A 10,017-nucleotide genomic window follows, 5' to 3' on the forward strand; every position below is an offset into this window, starting at 1 on the left:
CAAGGCAAGGCACAAAATCCTGTCACCCCAGCGGCCACACGGAGACCATTTATCCTGCCCGTGTACTAACAGGCATATCTTCTCTGCTCTCTGACAACTCCCCCTGGTGCAAACCTTCAGCTTCGGGGAGCCAAACTACCGCTCTGTACAATCCCTGCAAAGAAGTAATTCCTGATACTGAGCTCTTCAAGAGCGGACACAGCAGAGAAACCTTGTCCTGCCCAGCCAGTCAGCTTGTGAGCTTCCTGGACTTCTCCGGTGACAATGCCTTGGGTTATGTTATAATCTGTACTGCTCCTACCTGATGTGGTGGTGCCAATGGCCTTCTGACCCAACACACTCATGTCCATCCAGCACCATGCTCTTCCCCCAGAGATCCAGCCGTCTCAGGCTGAACCATGCAGAAGCTTAACTTCTTACATTTGTCCACCAGATCTTTTCCCTCTGTGGCGTTTACTGCCGTGGGAAACTTCCAGACATCTACACCAACACCATGTAGTTGCTTATGTCCCTTTCCCTGTCATGCTGCTCTGGACTGACCCTGTCACCTCAATGTATGCACAGCAAAACACTGGCACAGAGAAGCTCTGTTTCTCAGTGCAAGTTCTTCACACCTTTGCCAGAAATATCTGGTCAGGCCTGCTATCCCCCTCACAGGAGAACACTACTCCTAAAAATCATGCCCCATGGCATACCTGTCACTTCCCCACTTGAAGCTCTTTGGTACATCTAGCTGCAGAACAGAGAACACCTCCATCTCGCCTCCACGCCCAAGGCTCTGCCGCTATCAGCACTCATTTCCTCTGGATGACTACACGTCTCCCTTTCTAACTTCTTACTTTTCAATCCAAGTACCTACAATTAGAGTAGTCAAAATTAAAACCTCTGAAAAAATAGCGATGTCCTCATCCTCATATTGGACAGAACTGGTGGCCCATCTGAGGATGTGAGCGGCTGCAAAAAGCAGCCTCCTATCTTCCTCACAGCACATCCCATTGGCACTTATGGGCCCTGGGGCTTTATAATGACTTGCGACAAGAGTGTAAGGTCTGATTGGGTCCTGGGGCTTCTCCAATCCCCTCCCTGTAGTGGTCACCCCAGGAAAGCTTCCTGTCCCCAGGCTGCTGGGGTGGACCACTTGTGTAAGCCTGGAAACAGTTTATTGTTGCATTTACAAATGTAATGTCAAAATTATTGGCACTGTTTATGGTGATGCCACTTTCTGTGGATGGTGTAAAGTGGATATGAAGTTAAATGAGACCAGTAAAGGTTGCACATGGCTGATCACAGGACTCATCATCCCTCCTCTTACTAAACACTGGAAAAGAGCTTTCAGGGCTCACATTAGAAAGAGCAATGCCTGTACCCAGCATGGTGAGAGCCCTTCCTGGTAAAAGCCGAAGTCGTGTCCAGTTAACTTGGCTAACAGGTCCAATCAGATGTACTGAGACGAACTGTAAGAGAGTACTCATCCCTCTTGAGCGAAGTCCTAACAGTTCATTCAAACCTGGGTCTCCTCTAAGCTAAACCAGCACACAACACACACTGAATACAGGCTCAATACAGTATCCAGCAAAAACGTACGTGCTATTACCATGCCACCAGCCTTCTGAATCCTGCTCTTAAAAGCAAAACATGGGCCAACTGTAGCTACTTGTTGCAATTTATCTGACTTACGCAGTCAAAGCTGTAAAATCCTTCCTGACCAAGGAACATGCCTTAAGCTGTGTCCCCTTGGCGCAAATATGGGGTTTTCACCTGGTCTTGCCACTACATGTGGTGACATTTTTTCTCACTTCTTGTAACCTTTGAGAAGTGGATAACTTAATCAGATGCAGGGCTTCATCTTCCCCAAAGAAAAACAAATGTGCACACAATATGCATGGAAGGTATAGCAAGATTAGTGGGTCAGCACACACTCAATCAGTGCAACGCATGTGCACAGAAAATGCATCCCTGAGACATTGACTTCATCATGGCCAGACCATGATGCCAGCTGACCAGAAGCTTAGCTAGAGCTACAGCTCAGTACAGACTGCCAGATGATGGGACATGGCAAATCCTTCTTTTCCTAACATGCTGGCTGAAAAACAGGGAAAACATCAGGGTCGTGGGTGCATGATAGTCACAGGAAAACTAGAAAGAGCATGCCCATCATCCTAGTCCACACAAACCCAGGGAGACATTTGATATCATCATATAAGGTGATATGGCATACCCACTCTCTGGGTGCTCACAATGCCTGGCTCCATTGAGTGAGCTGCCTGAATAATTAAATTTTGTCTTCTTTTCCCCAGCTAACACTGCTCTGCAGGTCCTCTGGCGCAGAGGAGACATTGGCATAGGTCTTCATGAACATCCATATGCAGTGCTCTCTGTGAACATGCAGGGACACACCGTACTATCACCTTCATGTTAGAGCAGGGCAAGTCAGGGCAGTCAGAGGAGAAATGACACATCATGAAGATGCCTCTTTTCAACAGGCACCAAAATCAGAGCTTCGGACACCAGCCTTCCTCAGAGGCTGTGGAGCACTGCCTGTGCTCTGGAGCTGCCCCTTGCATGCCAGAAGCAGCTGTATGTTGCCCTTTCCTTTATGAATACACACAGAACAAAGGGCAAAGGTGTGTTCTTGCCTTCTCTGGAAAAAAACATAGGAGCCAGAGATTGTGCATCAAGAGGAGCTGGTGTCTGCAGCACTAACTGATGCCCACCATTTCCTGACATAAGGCTCAAGCCCATCCCTGTGTGTACGGAAGCAGCCTGCAAAATCCCCCAAGTGCTCCAGAGCAGGCTCTCCAAGGCACAGGAACTCCTGGTGTGTTGCAGCATTAGTGGCAAGATAGCTACAGAGATGTGTTATGTATTGTAAAACATTGTAACGTGTTGTAATAAGTTTCCACGTAGCAGCCTGGACTGAGCTCCAAAAGGCTGCAGTCCCCGTCAGTCTTCCCATCGGAAAGATAAGTAGTAAGGACAGTGTTTGCAATTCCTTGCCTCATGCAGCAAGATAGGGCTAATCACCCATCCTTGGCAAATCCTTCACTGGGCTCTCTTGTAGAAGAAGGAGGACTACCAGAGGCAAAGAGCAAGCCAGAACAGCAGTTCTGATCAAGAGGTCACAACTGGCAGTTATGTTGGCTGCACTGGGGTGGCCCTTCAACACTCTACTCCTCCCACATGTCTGCTCCTGGCTCTACGTGTTCCTCGGCATTGTGCACCCTTAACCTTCTTTGGGCAATGCACAACTCCTGGACTTTTCACAAGACACCTTACAGCTGTGGAAGACTCATTCTCCAGGCACTGGCTGCTGCTGTGCCTGGATATTGTCAGCTCAAGCTAGTGCACGGCACAGCTGATGGTGTGGCCTGCAGAGCTGGCAACATGCAACTCCCGTGTGGATGCTGCTTGCACCATGGCAGCACATCTGATCTCAGCAGAACACTCTTGGGTATCCCCCATGCTTAGTCCACCCAAGATCTCCCAGGCAGGGACCCTCCCTCAGTTGTCACTCAGCCACTGAAGCCTTGATCTCAGTCATGATCATCATGTAATCCCAATGGGTTGATCCAACCAACTGACAAATGGCAGGGAGCTGTAGTAACAGTCACAAGGGACTCTGAGTTGCAAGGACAGCAGTGAAGCCAGAGATACAAAGGGACCGACAGATAATAGAAAACACTTGATGGACATAAAACAAGTTATCTTGGAATGGACATCACTGCCACATCTGATAAGAGCAGTGGCTGGCACAGATACTCATCACATACATTTTACATGGATGTGTTGGCTAGATCCTTTCATGGGGTTGTTTCCCAACAACACTCACAGTCCAGCCTCCTTCTGGCTGAGACAGGCAGTGCCTTTGGAGAGGGAAGGGTAGTGTGGATGTAAAGGTGTTCCCCCCAGTGACATACCCTGCAGAGCCTGCAGGTGCATGTGAGCCAGAGCTTCCCAGAGGCATGGGTGGGCAGCCTGGCTGCACCGGCTTGGCTGAGCAGCATGAGTACAGCCAAGCCAGCTGAAAAGTGCTGTTGATTATCCACATTGTAGCAGGTCAGCTCCAACAGACAAGCACAAGTCAGTCAGTAGGTTACTTCTAGAAGTAGAAGATGTTTATGAACGTGCAACTTGCATGACATGGGCCTTTACATACATCACAGGAAGGTGAGCCGGTGTAAGCAATGCTTCACTTGCATTCCCTTGCTATGAACTTGGAAAGAAGGCAGCAGCTGAAAGCTCTCATAACTACCAGCCAAAGTTTCAGTTTTGTCTTTGCTCAGACAGCTGGGAGCCCACAGAAACAGAAAGTAGGGAGAAAACTGTGCTTCTCACACCAGGCAGGTCCTAAACTGAACCCCTCATGCTGCTCTCACAGCCGCGCTGGTCAGAGTAGACAGAAGAGCACCTAATGCTTTCTCACAGCCTCCGGTGAAGCCACCTTTGCTGTAGCATATTGTAGCAATAGGGGTTTTTCCAACTCACTTTTCTGCTAAACAGAAGCACCTGCCAGCCTCACAAGTAGGGGAATCACGCAGAGGGGACTAGACTTCTCAACAGTTTGGTGCATCAAGCAGATAGTAGTGTTTTTTTATATTTCTGCATAGGCCTGTGCAAAACTTGGCTCGCAGGACACCTACAAAAAAGGACAATGAGAAGGCAGAGTTGATTCATGCTGCCTGAGAAGAATGAGAAGAGCTTGTGGAGATCTACCAGGGTAAAAGACTAAGAGTAAAGAGAAAAATAGATCCATTAAGAAATAAAGGGGAGGGTAAATTAACCGTGTCACTGAAGTGTCTATGTTATCGAACCGTTAAAAAAAGAAATCTCTATTTAAAGTCAGGAAAGAAGGAAAACTTTATGATAAAGGGTCATTAAAGGAAAACCTGAACACACAATGATCAGCTGTTTCCTCTGCCAGATATCCTGAGGCTGATGGGGAATGAACTATTAAACTTGCTGGACTGCCAAATTATTTTTTAAAGATTCAATTTTGGAAACTTGCAGTAGTATCAGAGGAGAGAAAAGAAAGTTCATCGTTAAAACAAGGAGTGAATGCAAGTGTTACCAGCACACAGATTTAGGATACTCTTTCCAGAAGAGCTTAAGTGAACGAAGAACTGCAGTGCCTAGGCTAACTCAGAGAATTTTTACCTTTAAACTACTGTTGTTAAGAAAACGGGGATAAATGCACAGAAAACAGTGTGAGTTGTCAAAGCCTGGCACTGAGCCTGCAGAGCCATTCCTCGTTGTCCTGGCCACAACGGGGAAAGGCGCTCTACAGCAATGATGTGCTACAGCCTATTTTATTGCCTGCTCGCATTTCCTCCCAGAGGGAGCTTAAGTGCTCCCGACCCTCAGTGATGGTCTCTCCAAACCATGGTGAGAACAAGGAAGGAGCTGTCATTGCAAAGCACCATTTCCCTCCCAATACTGTGGAGGAGCACACCAAAACCACACTGTCCCTTAAGCTGTGACAGCCATAAACATCTTGCAAGGAACGGAGCAGAAGGTAAAGGTAGTCGTTTGATTTTATTTGTTTTTCTTTGCCATTTAGAAAAGTAGTCAGTGGCTGAAACTGTATCTGGGTGTACAAAATAATTCTGTATCTCTGCCAAATTTTGTAATAATGCTGTATCTCTGCACCAAAACCCACCTTTTAAACTGCACCTACAGCTCCAGCTGTAGCAGGGTAAATCCCACAAGCTGGGCAGATAACCTGCATTGTCTAGCAACAAGCAGAAGAGTCGCCACCTCACAGGAAGCTGGAGAGATGTTCTCAGCCCTCTGTTTTCCTTCCTGACTCCTGTGACATTTTCTTCCTCTGTCCAAAGTCATGTGGTGTAAAGCTTTTCAGACAGTAATCCCTTCGGGAAGGCTTGATCGGGCTTCTGCTCCGCTCCTGCCCATCAGCCAGCCTGTCTGTTTGCAGCACTGGTAGTTAACTTGTAAACTAAGTTTTAGCACACAGACTGAAAACAGGCTATAGATAAAGGGTAATAACAATTCATTACAGAAAGGGCCAAATTAAGCAACACTTAATTGAAAAATTGAAATGAATATGAATTTGATCAACTAAACAAGCATGTTATTTAATTGGCAGCAAAGTGGATGAACTCCTCACACCGATTAAAGACATGGAGGCAAAGATGCACCATACACCACAAGAAACGCTCGTAAGTGTTCACCAAGCTAGTAAATTTGATGAATATTATTACTCTCACTTACACACGTCTTACATTTCTAAAAGCATTGGGGAAGTTAACGACACTTATCTGGTATTACACTGCCATGTCTTTCCCCCGTGCTCAGGAGTTACTGGCGAAGGTAGCCAGCACTAGCTGCTCAGCTCTATTTCATGATTAACTTCTTGCCTCACGCTTCTTAAAAATATATATTTATATAGAAATTATTTGTTCACACAAACATTTCAGCTGCTTGAGATGATCTTGGTAATCTACCTTCAACCACCTTCATTGCTTTGGTAATTTCCCTCCAGCCACAAGATCTCTGTGAATGTGCTCTACAGAAATACAGATGGGAACCTGCTGGCACTATGCCTCTTGCTGGCCTTTCTCTCTTCTACGTGTGAGAGTTACCCAAAGTTTTAGATAGACAGGTCCTCACGTGTTGAAAGTGACAGTGACAAGCACTTTATCCAGCACTAAGAAATCCCTTTGCATCCATTCCAGGCACAGATTAAAGAAACAGTCATCCAGTGCATAGAGCAATCATCCCCCTTCCACACCTACACTGTGGGATTACAGCTCCAGTTCAACGCCCTGCAGCCAGCAGGAAAAGCTGGCAGAGTGGGGAAAAGTCAGGGAGGCTAAAGCTGCATAAAGCACATTTTTCTTTCACACTTTCTATGTTGTTCCTTGAGAAGACTTCGTGGGTCCAATCCTGAACTCCTGCTCAGTGCCATACAGGTTCCTCAGGCCTCTCCAAACCACGTTCACCTCTAAATACACAACTTCTTTGCAAAACCTAAGCGTAAGCCTCTTATTCTAGAAAAATACTCCTTGTACGAATGCTTCTACTTTCCCATCTCAATTCTAAAATGTATTAATCTGATAGCAGCTTAAACAATATATTTTCAGTTAAGAGTTTCAGTTGGCTTTGTTTTGGTTTTAGCCAAAACTGATCTCTTAGCTGCCTGACAAAGCTTGCTTGATACACAACAATGCCCACTTCGCACACACAGCACCAGCATCAGCTTGGGGTTCCTTTTGCTTACATGAACAAATTTATTTGTCCAAAACTTTTTCATCCATATAATTATCATACAATCATTTAACAACAAGAACTGTCAAATTTTAGCACTTTTATTCTCTTTAACTGATTAGTTTCCCTAAAAGATGAATCTAGTGTCCCCACAACGGCAGTGAGGATCTTATTTTTGGGATATACTGAACTGAATAGTTCATTTATTTGATCAGTAGGAGACATACTGTAATGACAAACATAAACATTCATTTCAATAATCCCAAATCAAATTGTTACTGAACTTTAATATTGTAGATATTGGTGTTTAAAGTTTGGAACTGTCACATATTAATAAATTAAAGAGGGATAACTTATTTAAAATCTAATTTCAAATACATTGATTAGCACAGTCTTTTCCAAGTACCTTGCAAAATGGCCACAGTGCTGGTCTGACTTGTGCAAAGTGTCTCACTAGGAAAATTAAATTCTTTTCCCACATTACCCAACTGGTGGATGCTCATGTTCCTTCCAGGAGCAGCCAGCTCAATATGGGAGGAAGATGCATGCAATGCGAAAGAGTGGTGCCTTGGAAAAAAATGTCCCTTATCTTCAGGAAGACTGACAGGCAGGATGTTCTTCACAGAAGAACAACCACATGATTAAGAGACTTCATAAATCGTGTGATTTATGAAGAATGATTTAAGAGAAGATCTTCACAGCTTAAGAGATGATGAAAACCAAAAGTGACAGTCTGGACAAGAAATAGCTTAGATTTATTTAAAGAGTGTGGGGAGAAGAATTAGGCTCATACAAAAGGGACTAAAGTTGAAAAGGGATATGAGGTGAAATATCAAGAAGCATGAACAAGGCTGGGCATCATCTTGTCATGGCTTGTGACACACAAAAAAGTATGGACAACAAATCTTCATGGAATATGTGGTAAGGGACAACAGGGTGCCAATCCATTGGAAAGATCAGTGGTGCTCGGGACTGCTACATAACCCCGATACTCATGTTGTCAGGGTGCTCGTGCTCTCACACATAGATGTCGCAGAATTTCTGCTGTTTCTCACGATTTCCCCTTTCATGATGAGGAAAAGTGTTACTCACAAGCACTTTCTCCTGGAATACATGTGCCATTAGGAACACCTGATGTTCAAAACAGCCACACCAGGGGATGCTTCTGCTGTTCAAGACTAACCTGAACTCTAGGGCAGAAGGGTCACAGTAACGAGCACTCCTAGGTTTAAAAACTCTGCAGTACAGGAGGAGTAGGCAGTTGTTCATTAGCCAGGTGCACAATGACATACTGGCAGCAAAGTCAGTGACAGCTAATATATGTTGGCCACTATTTCACTTCCAAATCAGATAAAACACGGAGTCTTAGCACTGGAAGGATGCCCCAGATGCTGAAGCAGTGTCCAGCTCTGCACTGTGTGCATAACAGCTCCCTCTGCCTCACCCACAGTGAAGGCCCTCAGCTCTAGCCGGAGAAACACTGAACCGCAGAGGTACCATCTACTGTGCCACTAGATGAACCTCTTCCTTGAAAAGGCTCTTTATAAGAAATCAAAGAATTTTCTTCCCAGCCAAGCATCAGATGGTGGGTGCAGGCAACACTAAACTCCCCTGTTGACTCCATGTCTTACAGGGTCACAAGTGGAGAAGTGACCCATCATCTAGCTCGTTGTCTCTACAGGCAAAGCATCAGGGTCTGTTGCTCAGAGCAAAATCCTAATGCATCAGGTAGAAGTTCAGATGATGGGCCATTATCTCTGAAGACCGGTGGAAATCCTGTCATCAGGAGTCCTGCCAGAACAACAGGGTAAGAAGCACTGCTTGCTTTTATAAAAATGTCACTCTTGAATGAGCACAAGACTGAGGGTAGTGAGGGGGGCTCAGGGCTGAGGGCAAACTTTTGTTTGCGAGGATCTCCCTGTCCCTGGGCAGAGTCACACCTCAGCAGCTTCCAGCATTGCTGTTATCTTGCTAAGTGCCCCCTGAGCTACTTTGCAAACCCACAAGGGAGCAATCTCCTGGGTCATCTCTTCAGCAAAGAAAGAGTAAAGGCTGAATGAACGGATTGGCAGGTTCCAGACTTGCAGTAGGGACTGTATGAGCAGAAGGAGAAATCATGGAAACCAGGACTTTCCCAACACCACGTGGTACTCAGGCCAATGCCTCTTGTAGAAACTGCTATGCACCAGCCACAGAGGCAGCCACTACCACTGTTAAATTGGAGCAGGCCAGTTTAAACCCCAGTGAGCCAAGAAAGGTAAGTAGGTTCAAGGTTTGGCCATTACAGCCCCCTGCCTTGTGCAGCAACCTAGCATGAGCTAGGTTGGGAGGAAGGAGACAAAGAATTGCTGGAGTCCACCCTTGTGAATGTCACGTTTGGACTGTCCAAGCACATTGTGCCTACCACACTGTACGCAGTAGCTGTAGGTCTTCTCTGGCTTTTTGGGGCTGTAATGATTGTTTGCATAGTGGCTGCCACACATGCCAAAGGCTGGTGCTGGCACAGCCTTGCAGCTCAGGCTGCTCATCACTGTTCACCACACAGCAGCGATACTGCACACACTGGCATGACAGGACTGGCATGCATTTAAACTCCAGACATTAAAAATTAAGGAAAAATTTTCCCTAGAAACTTTCAGGAGAACTTCACTTGAGGCAAATGAAAGAGATAGTACAAACACCTCACTGGGACTCACACATTATTCCCACACCGTGGTCCTGCCCACGGTGGTACTAGCTGCCTACACCACAGCTGTGCATTGCCCTGTGTCCCAAGGAGCAGAGAACTCTTTC

General features: G+C 45.9%; 1 protein-coding gene across 1 annotated transcript in view; it reads right to left on the bottom strand.

Moving 5' to 3' along the window:
* The window catches only part of VSX2 (visual system homeobox 2), a gene marked incomplete at its 5' end in the record, with an annotated part of 17,307 nt that overhangs the window by 6,698 nt on the left and 592 nt on the right, over positions 1-10,017 (bottom strand). The gene's annotated exons all lie outside the window — the stretch shown is intronic.

The sequence above is a fragment of the Buceros rhinoceros genome, unplaced genomic scaffold (genome assembly GCF_000710305.1).
Source record: "Buceros rhinoceros silvestris isolate BGI_N320 unplaced genomic scaffold, ASM71030v1 scaffold11810, whole genome shotgun sequence".
In the NCBI taxonomy this organism is placed as follows: Eukaryota; Metazoa; Chordata; class Aves; order Bucerotiformes; family Bucerotidae; genus Buceros; species Buceros rhinoceros.